Here is an 11,075-nt window from a genome sequence, read left to right on the forward strand (position 1 = left end):
TAACTTTGCCTTGAAGTATGGCTTCACGTCAGCAGATCGCACGCTGCCGTGAAGCTACACCTCAAAGCAAAATTTGTATATAATCCGCATCTTGAATTTTCTGTTTATCAAATTTCTTGTGTTGGACAAACAAATATTATATTTACTTTGTTATAATCCGTGTTCGTTATATCGCGGTTCCAGTGTATTTGGATAGCAACTCCAAAGGTAAAGCTTCCGTTTAAGCTCATGAAATTTTCAGGCGTGCACATAACCTGTGGGTCAGGCACTCGAAAAAATGTGTGACCTTTTTGGTTGGCCACAATGATGATGGTGTATTCTACTCGAGCATTCTTCTTCAAGTTCCCACGGTGACTGATCACGGTTAGATTTAAAGAGGAGAAAGAAGCCCGAACAGAAGAGAACAAAAGACCAATGTGCCACATTTTGCTTTAAATTTGCCAGCTTGCTTGACACCAAGCTGGCAAAGTTTGAGCACACTCAGTGCAGTATAAAATTAATTTTATACAATGTAGTTGACCCGTGCGACAACCTGGCAACACTGACAGGCAACAAATTCAAGTACATTCTACATTAATGATATACGCGTGGTTCCATCCTTAGTTTTTTACATTTTGGTTGTCAGCCCAACATAGTTCCTGCAGGCATTCTGATTTGTGCTATTTTTATGATGCGAGTGAAATAATCGCACGCACAATGCAATGACCTTGGTTCCCCATTGGTTGTACCAGAGCAAGCAATGCAAGTCACATAATTCTTGTAAGGGGGGACGTGCTTTCGATAATCAACTTCCTTTGTTAATGGATTTTGATGAAAATCGGCAAATGTTTAGAATGTTTCCCTAATGCTTCCATAAAAGTTTCAGAGCGATGTCTTCAGACATTTTATTGAATTTTATTGAGCACAATTATTCCCCCTCGAACTTTCTGGAGAGCCTGGGAACTTAAAAAACGTGATAGAAGGCTTAACTATTGACTGCATAGCTAAAATGCGTGCTGAAGGTCGTGACATTCTTGATTTTTTACACCGAAGGTGTATACCTCTACCGTCCAAGGAAATTTTCGTGTCGTAGGCAAAAAACTCCACATAAATGGATCGATTCCGGAGATAGTGCAATGCCGGACCGACCAGCGGCAGAGATGGAGCAGGCGTCAAGCACTCACCATACGTGCGCCGATCCCGAAGCTAGTGCAAGCCGGGCCGACCAGCGGCGGAGGTGAAGGAGGCGTTAGGCGCTCCCCATACGTGGGCCAATCCCGAAAGTAGTGCAACACCGTCCGGACTCGCGGCGAAGGTGAAGCAGGCGTTAAGCACTCTCCATACGTGGACCAATCCCGAAGATAGTGCAATACCGGCCCGACTCGCGGCGGAGGTGCAGTTCGCCATTAAGGGGCCCACATACACAGCTTCGCTGGTCATCTTTCTTCACAGAGTGGAAGGGCACTGAGATATTTTTTTTTTTCGAAACACAAACTTTTTGAGTATCGCTTCTTATGGTACCTTCGCATCAAGCACACTTTCTGGGTAGAGCCATATCGAAAACTTACAAAAGGTCAAGATAAGAAAGCGAGAATGTCACTACATGCACTGTAGCCCAAGGAACGTGGCGTAAAGAACGGAGTCAAAATGTGCTAAATGGTAACAAAGAAATCGGCTCCAGAAACTGAGCAGAACGGCAAAAAAACAGTTTTTGAAAAAACTGCTCTCAAAGCTTCACCTTCTCTTCAGTTCTCTTAAAGGCACCAAATTTGTAGTCTTTGGTGTGTTTTGTGATGTGGGGTTTCTTGTACATGTGGGCTCTGCAGTGGTGTGCCTTTGTTGCCCCCTCTCTTTTTTGAATGGCATTCTTTGCAGTTGCTCCACAAAGAGCATGGTGCCTGGGTTTCAAACCAAGTGAGGTACAGAACTCTGTGTGGGCATGAATATAATTCCAGTGTTGTATCTGCAGGCTGCCGAATTGATAGCAGTCTCCAGTACAATCAGTGAGGCATTTTTTTTTCTTTTCTTAAAACTGACCATGTTACTGAATGAAGGCTCCTGAGTGTCAGCAGCCTTCCAAGTCATCTTCACTTCACAATGGCTGTGGAACTTAGGATCAGAGGGCCGGTAATAGGTGCTTCCAGAATTGTACTTTTGTATGATGCCTCCATCACTTATGCAGCCAGGTGTCTGCCAGCCCAAGGGGCCCGGTGAACAGAGCTATTGATAAGGTTCTCTTTATGAAGGGGTGGTATGATAGATATTGTGCCCCTACGACCCCGACCGTGCTATTCGCATGTGTACGGATGCTGTTGCCTTCAATTTGCTATACCACCTGCTATTGATTCTTTCCGGTGACGTTGAGCTGAACCCCGGTCCTACAAAAGAAATTCTGGCTGTCATAACTAAACTCAAAGAATGCCAAGATACCATGCGGACCGAACTTAATGACCTGAAAACCGCTCAGTTAGCACAGGACAAAATGCTCACAGAAATTAGCAACCGGCTAGCCGCACTGGAAATCGCACACCCGAAAACCAATCCCGACCCAGCTGCCCACGAAGCAATTCAAATCAGGCGTGACATCGCGGTTCTGAAAGCGGCTAGCAACGACACTAACAATCAAATGCGCAGAAAAAGAAACTTGGCAAGAGTCTGAAAAAAAAAAGATCCTAAAACTTTGCGCTGACACTTTGAGACCGCGATTGGACGGAGACGCCACTGAACGTGCGCACCGCTTAGGCAAACGCGACAACAAAAAAGAAGAGGCCACTTATTGCAAAGCTAAATCACTGCAAGACTAAAGAAAACATTCTTGCTTGCGGCCGCCAACTGAAAGGAACTGACTACGCTATCGGAGAAGATTTCGCTCCCTCTACTAGCCACGCGCGCTCCAAATTAATCCACTTCATACGTCCTCAAAAATGTGCCTTTAAACTTTCCGTTGACAAACTTCACGTAAGCAATAAGTCACATTTTTATGACACTGCAACCGATGCTGCCCTAGAATGCGCAAAACCCCCTGCCTTTCGCACCTCAGTCGCGTGACAAGGCTGATACATACACCGAATGACACAGACTAAACAACAAAGGTCGTTCAAACAACCGTTCATCTTTGTAAGTAAATGTAAACATCGGTTTCACGAACGTCACAAGTGTAATTCCGAGACGTGAGCAGCTACACGGTTCTATCGCAGGCATCGGCGCGGACCTAATTCTTCTCACCGAGACATGGCTGACTGACAACATCAAAGATTGTCAAGTTTTCCCTTTGAGTCAGAATTTCACGCTATACTGTCATGACCGAGAGGAGAGGAGGCGGCGTGCTTACAGCAGTGAACAACAACATATCGTCCTCACTCATCTGCCATGATTCCAATTTAGAACTAACATGGGTTCACATAATTCCTCGGTTAAATCGGTATACGGCATTTGCTATAGACCACCAGACAGTCATCCGCTTTCTTGTGATGACCTTCGCAGTTCCCTTACAAACGTAAAAGATAAATTCCCCGATGCGCCTATTTTTCTTTTCGGTGATTTTAACTACCCTTACATCAATTGGGCCCTCCTTTCAGTAACTAATCAATCGCCATTGAATGAATCCAAACAATTCCTAGACTTGGCGCTAGACTCCATCACCTCCTTCAAACAATAACCAGCCCCACTAGAGGCGATAACACAATTGATCTTTTACTCACCAGCTGCCCTGATGACATATCAAATGTGACAATACTGCCCGGAATTAGCGACCACAACCTTCTGCATGTATCCCTTTATATACCACTAAAAAGAAGATCACCTACGAAGAAATTAATCACCGACTATAATAGAGGAAGCTTTCAACTAATCAATCATGAACTCACTCGCGTTTATGAACACTTCGAAAAGTCATACGCAACCCGTTCTGTGAATGCTAATTGGGAGCTCTATAAGAACATGTTGCTGAGCTTAAAAAATAAATATATCTCTACAATTATTATTAAGTCCGACTCAAATAACCCATGCTTTAACAAACACTTAAAATCACTACTTCACCGGAAAAAACGCCTCTACAGAACCGCCAAAAGTAAAAATAGTCCAGAAGCATGGGAGCAACACCGCCTCTGTGAGACTTAATATATTAAAATACTTAATGAGGCCAAGGACAAATTCTTCTCTGTTGACCTGATTACAATTCTTGGCTCAAACCCAAACAAATTCTGGCGTGTCATCTCCACGAAACAACAAACTAACGAAATAAATCTCGTTGACTCAGATGATGAATTAGTAAGCCCTAATAATTCCGCAGCAGCCCTAAATGAATTCTTCACGTCGGTATTTCACGTCCCTAATCCCTGCACTATGGAACCTTTACCTAGCTTCTCGGCAAAAACAATGCCTAAAGTGCAAATAAACCCGGATGGCATATCTAATCTAATTCGCTCTCTTAAAACATCATCCTCAGCTGGCTGCGACGACATAAGCACCAAAATACTTAAAAGTACTATAACTCTTTCTACAAAATTTTTGTACCTTATATTTAATCAATCTTTAAACACAGGAAACGTTCCCGACGATTGGAAAAAAGCGATGGTAGTTCCCATTTTTAAAGCAGGAAGGCGCGATAACCCTACTAATTACCGTCCGATCTCCCTATCCAGTGTCCCATCTAAGCTCCTTGAGCAGATTATAGCATCTAACCTAATGGATTACATAGAATAAATCAATTTTTTTACCCTTTAAAACACGGTTTTCGTAAATGTCTGTCTTGCGAAACTCAACTTGCCGAATTTACCCACGACCTACTACTACACATGGACGATCACCTTCAAATAGATGCAATTTTTCTAGATTTCTCAAAGGCCTTTGACCGCATGTCTCACAACCATCTCCTTGCAAAATTATCCTCCCTCGGTATCCGCCCCGGGATTATCAAATGGATTGAAAATTTTTAACAGGACGCGTCTGTTTACGTATGCTAACAATTTTCAGTCAACCCTTACCAGTGTAACTTCCGGCGTTCCCCAAGGCGCAGGTTTATCTCCTCTATTGTTTTTTATTTACAAAAATGACCATCCCACTAACATATTGTCACGTGGTAGTGACGGTGACGAAAGAAGCAGTACGGTGGAATACCAAACTAGCTTTTATTGGGCGAACCTGTGCCCACAGAACAGGCTACACTTATAGCACAACGAAAGCGGCGAACACAGTCGGCGATCGTCGAAAATCTGATCAGCGGGTCAAGAGCGTCGGCTTTTATAGAGCAGTCGTCGAATGTTCCAGACTAATCGTTCGGACCCGCGTGCCTTCCACAAAGTTCTACACCATTCGCGTCAGGCGATGAAATTAGATAACATAAAGTTCGGCGACAACAGAGAGCGGATAGAAGTATCGATAACTTTCCAGAAACTTCGGATACATGCAGGCGCGTCCCGCGCTGTGCGATTACATTTGTTAGGTGGCGAAACGTGGTCGCCCGATAAAGATAAGTACACGTGTCAATATTCCCCTCTTAAAGAAAGCATCGACCCGATGCTGCATACAAACGAAATAAGGAAAAACACCCGTAGCAAAGAAAACAACAAAATAAGGAAGTTCGTCAGCGTCCGTAAAAGGGTTTCAGACGCACCACGTGGACCACTTCAGATCGTGCGCGGCGCCGCTGTGAATGCGAAATTCCGTCTGGCACGACCTCATAGTCCAGTGCGCCAATACGTCGAATGACCTTGTAGGGTCCGAAATGGCGGCGCAATAGTTTCTCACTCAGTCCTCGTCGGCGTATCGGTGTCCAAACCCAAACACGGTCGCCGGGCTGGTACTCGACGAAGCGTCGTCGGAGGTTGTAGTGTCGGCTGTCGGTCGTCTGTTGGGTCTTGATCCGCAGGCGGGCGAGCTGTCGAGCTTCTTCGGCGCGCTGGAGATAGCTAGCGACGTCAACATTCTCTTCGTCAGTGACGTGGGGCAGCATGGCGTCGAGCGTCGTCGTCGGGTTCCTGCCGTAAACCAGCTTAAACGGCGTGATCTGTGTTGTTTCTTGCACCGCCGTGTTGTAAGCGAAGGTTACATACGGCAGGACCGCGTCCCACGTCTTGTGCTCGACGTCGACGTACATTGCTAGCATGTCTGCGAGGGTCTTGTTCAGGCGCTCCGTGAGACCATTCGTCTGCGGATGGTAGGCAGTTGTCCTCCTGTGGCTTGTCTGGCTGTACTGCAGAATGGCCTGGGTGAGCTCTGCTGTAAAAGCCGTTCCTCTGTCGGTGATGAGAACTTCTGGAGCACCATGTCGCAGCAGGATGTTCTCGACGAAAAATTTCGCCACTTCGGCTGCGCTGCCTTTTGGTAGAGCTTTAGTTTCAGCAAAGCGGGTGAGATAGTCCGTCGCCACGACGATCCACTTATTCCCGGATGTTGACATCGGAAACGGCCCCAACAAATCCATCCCAATCTGCTGGAATGGTCGGCGAGGAGGTTCGATCGGCTGTAGTAATCCTGCTGGCCTTGTCGGTGGTGTCTTGCGTCGTTGACAGTCTCGGCATGTCTTGACGTAACGGGCGACGTCGGCAGTCAGACGCGGCCAGTAATACCTTTCCTGTATTCGCGACAGCGTCCGGGAGAACCCGAGGTGCCCAGCGGTTGGATCGTCGTGTAGGGCGTGCAGTATTTCTGGACGCAGCGCTGACGGTACAACAAGAAGGTAGCTGGCGCGGACTGGTGAGAAGTTCTTCTTCACGAGCAGGTTGTTTTGTAGCGTGAACGAAGACAACCCGCGCTTAAATTCCCTAGGGACAACGTCGGTGTTCCCTTCCAAATACTCGACGAGGCCTTTTAGCTCCGGGTCTGCTCGTTGCTGTTTAGTGAAGTCTTCCGCGCTTATTATCCCAAGGAAGGCGTCGTCGTCCTCGTCGTCTTGCGGCGGGGGATCGATGGGGGCGCGTGATAAGCAGTCGGCGTCGGAGTGTTTTCTTCCGGACTTGTATATTACCGTGACGTCATATTCTTGTAGTCTGAGGCTCCACCGCGCCAGCCGTCCTGAAGGGTCCTTTAAGTTAGCTAGCCAACACAACGCGTGGTGGTCGCTGACGACTTTGAATGGCCTGCCATAGAGGTAAGGGCGGAATTTAGCTGTAGCCCAAATGATGGCGAGGCATTCCTTTTCAGTCGTAGAATAATTGCTTTCCGCTTTTGACAGCGACCGGCTAGCATACGATATCACCCGTTAGAGTCCTTCTTTCCTCTGGACTAGGACGGCACCGAGGCCTAGGCTACTGGCGTCAGTGTGGATTTCGGTATCGGCGTCCTCGTCGAAGTGTGCAAGTACCGGCGGCGACTGCATGCGTCGTTTGAGTTCTTGAAATGCCTTGGCCTGCGGCGTTTCCCACTTGAACTCGACATCACATTTGGTTAGATGTGTTAGCGGCTCCGCGATGCGTGAAAAGTCCTTGACAAAGCGCCTGTAGTAGGCACACATGCCAAGGAATCTGCGCACTGCCTTCTTGTCGGTTGGCTGCGGGAATTTTGCGATGGCAGCTGTCTTCTGTGGGTCGGGGCGTACTCCTGATTTGCTGATGACGTGGCCTAGGAACAAAAGCTCATCGTAAGCGAACCGACACTTTTCGGGCTTCAGAGTGAGCCCTGATGACTTGATGGCCTCTAGTACTGTCGCAAGCCGCCTCAGGTGATCGTCGAAATTTCCGGCGAAGACGACGACGTCATCCAAGTAAACGAGACAGGTCTGCCACTTCAATCCTGTTAAAACTGTGTCCATCACGCGCTGGAACGTTGCAGGCGCCGAGCACAGTCCGAATGGCATAACCTTGAACTCGTAGAGGCCGTCTGGGGTGACGAAGGCCGTCTTTTCGCGATCTCTTTCGTCGACTTCTATTTGCCAATAGCCAGACTTGAGGTCCATTGACGAGAAGTATTTAGCGTTGCAGAGCCGATCCAGTGCGTCGTCTATCCGTGGGAGGGGGTATACGTCCTTCTTCGTGATCTTGTTCAGACGACGATAATCGACGCAGAAACGCAGGGTTCCGTCCTTTTTTTTCACCAAGACTACAGGAGATGCCCACGGGCTTTTGGACGGCTGGATGATGTCGTCGCGCAGCATTTCGTCGACTTGGTGCCTTATAGCTTCACGTTCTCGCGTCGAAACTCGGTATGGGCTCTGGCGGAGAGGTCGAGCGCCCTCTTCGGTTATTATGCGATGCTTTGCGACTGGGGTTCGTCGAATCCTTGATGATGTCGAAAAGCACTCTTTGTATCGTCGAAGTAGACTTCTGAGCTGTTGTTGCTTAATCGTGGGGAGACTTGGATTTATGTCGAAGTCTGGCTCGGGAACTACGGTCGTCGGGGTAGATGCGGCAGAATCCGAGAGGACAAACGCATTACTTGTTTCCAGAATTTCCTCGATGTATGCGATCGTCGTGCCCTTGTTGATGTGCTTGAACTCCTGGCTGAAGTTTGTCAGCAACACTTCAGTTTTCCCTCCATGCAGTCGAGCGATCCCTCTTGCGACGCAAATTTCACGGTCTAGCAGTAGACGTTGGTCGCCTTCGATGACGCCTTCTACGTCAGCGGGTGTTTCGGTGCTGACCGAAATAACAATGCTGGAGCGAGGCGAGATGCTCACTTGATCTTCGAGCACACTCAAGGCGTGGTGACTACGAGGGCTCTCCGGCGGCATTGCTTTATCTTCCGACAGCGTTATTGACTTCGACTTCAGGTTGATGATTGCGCCGTGTTGGTCCAGGAAGTCCATACCGAGAATGACGTCTCGTGAACACTGTTGGAGGATAACGAAGGTGGCAGGGTAAGTCCGGTCATGAATGGTTATTCTTGCCGTGCAGATCCCAGTCGGCGTGATGAGGTGTCCTCCAGCGGTGCGAATCTGAGGGCCTTCCCACGCGATCTTAACTTTCTTCAACTGGGCGGCGATGTGTCCACTCATTACGGAGTAATCGGCCCCTGTGTCGACTAAGGCAGTGACTGCGTGGCCGTCGAGAAGCACGTCGAGGTCGGTTGTTCTTTGTCTGGCATTGCAGTTAGGTCTTGGCGTTGGATCACGGCCACGTCGTGTTGAACTGAAGTTGGAACTTCGCGTCGTCAAGTCGTCTTTCGCCGGTGTAGTCTTGGCTTCCCGATTTCGTCGGGACGGCGGCGTGTCGTTATGTCGTCGAGATGGTCTCTTCGTCGTCTTCGTCGGCGGCGGAGGATCTTCGTCAGTTCGACGAACAGCAACCGCACCTCCATCGGTTGCTGCTTTTAGTTTTCCGGATATGGGCTCGCAGAGCGGCCCCGGGCTGGGCCGGTGTATGGTCGGCGCTGCGGCGACAGGTAGCGGCCTGGTGACGGCGAACGGGATGGTCGTCGAGGGTTCCACTGAGTGGCGGCGAGGTAGTCGGCGATGTCACGTGGGCGCTCCCCAAGCTGTGGACGCGGCGCTTTGACGGCGAACCCTCTCAGTCCCATGTCGCGGTATGGGCATCGGCGGTACACATGGCCGGCTTCTCCGCAGTGATAGCAGAGCGGGCGGTGGTCGGGGGCTCGCCAAATGTCCGTCTTCCTCGCATAGGTGCGCTGGGCGACGGGTGGGCGCGCTGGCGGCGGCGGCGGCGGAATTGCGGTGTTGCAGGACCTTGGCGCGGTCGCGCAGGGGGGCCTTGACGGCGGGCGACGACGGCGGCGTAGGTCATTGCTTCCGGCTGCGGTGGTTCTGGTTGCACCTCAGGAACTCCAAGGGATCGGTGCACCTCTTCTTTCACGATGTCGGCGATAGAGGCCACTTGAGGCTGCGACGAAGGCAAGACCTTGCGCAGTTCTTCGCGCACAATGGCCCTGATGGTCTCGCGCAGATCGTCCGTGGCCAGTGATTGAATTCCTGCGTAGTGGGCAGAGCTTGTGCGGCGGTTGAATTGCCGAATCCGCATTTCGAGTGTCTTCTCAATGCCGGTGGCCTCGCGAAGGAACTCTGCTACGGTCGTCGGTGGGCTTCGTACCATTGCGCCGAAAAGTTCTTCCTTCACACCACGCATGAGTAGGCGTACTTTCTTTTCCTCGGCCATATCCGGGTCGGCGTGGCGGAACAGACGGCTCATTTCTTCCGTAAAGATGGCAACGTTCTCATTTGGTAGCTGCACTCGGGCGTCCAACATAGCTTCGGCCCTTTCCTTGCGCACGACGCTTGTAAAGGTGCGCAGGAAGCCGGTACGGAACAGGTCCCATGTTGTCATTGTCGACTCCCTGTTCTCGAACCACGTTCTGGCGGCGTCTTCTAGGGCGAATTATACATGCCGCAACTTGTCGTCGGAGTCCCAGTTGTTGAAAGTCGCGATTCGCTCGTACGTCTCCAGCCAGGATTCCGGGTCTTCAGTTGCTGCTCCATGGAAGGTTGGTGGGTCCCGAGGTTGCTGTAGGATAACGGGGGACACTGGGGCAGCCATTTGGTTTGTCTTGACCACGGCGCTCTTCTTTGTCGTTTCAGGCAGAAGTCCGTGCTCTGGGGGCAGTCTTTGCAGTCTGCGGCTAGCACGCTGGTCTTGGGCGATGTCGGTTTTGTCCTCGGGCTTCGGGCTTGGATCGCGGCTTTGCGGGGGCGTTCGGTACATTAACGCACAAGCACCTCCACCAGATGTCACGTGGTAGTGACGGTGACGAAAGAAGCAGTACGGTGGAATACAAAACTAGCTTTTATTGGGCGAACCTGTGCCCACTGAACAGGCTACACTTATAGCACAACGAAAGCGGCGAACACAGTCGGCGATCGTCGAAAATCTGATCAGCGGGTCAAGAGCGTCGGCTTTTATAGAGCAGTCGTCGAATGTTCCAGACTAATCGTTTGGACCCGCGTGCCTTCCACAAAGTTCTACACCATTCGCGTCAGGCGATGAAATCAGATAACATAAAGTTCGGCGACAACAGAGAGCGGATAGAAGCATCGATAACTTTCCAGAAACTTCGGATACATGCAGGCGCGTCCCGCGCTGTGCGATTACATTTGTTAGGTGGCGAAACGTGGTCGCCCGATAAAGATAAGTACACGTGTCAATATCAACGAAGCTGCGGCTTTTTGCAGACGATTGCGTTCTTTATAACCCCCTTCATACATCTAACGA

Source organism: Dermacentor andersoni, chromosome 3 (genome assembly GCF_023375885.2).
Source record: "Dermacentor andersoni chromosome 3, qqDerAnde1_hic_scaffold, whole genome shotgun sequence".
In the NCBI taxonomy this organism is placed as follows: domain Eukaryota; kingdom Metazoa; phylum Arthropoda; class Arachnida; order Ixodida; family Ixodidae; genus Dermacentor; species Dermacentor andersoni.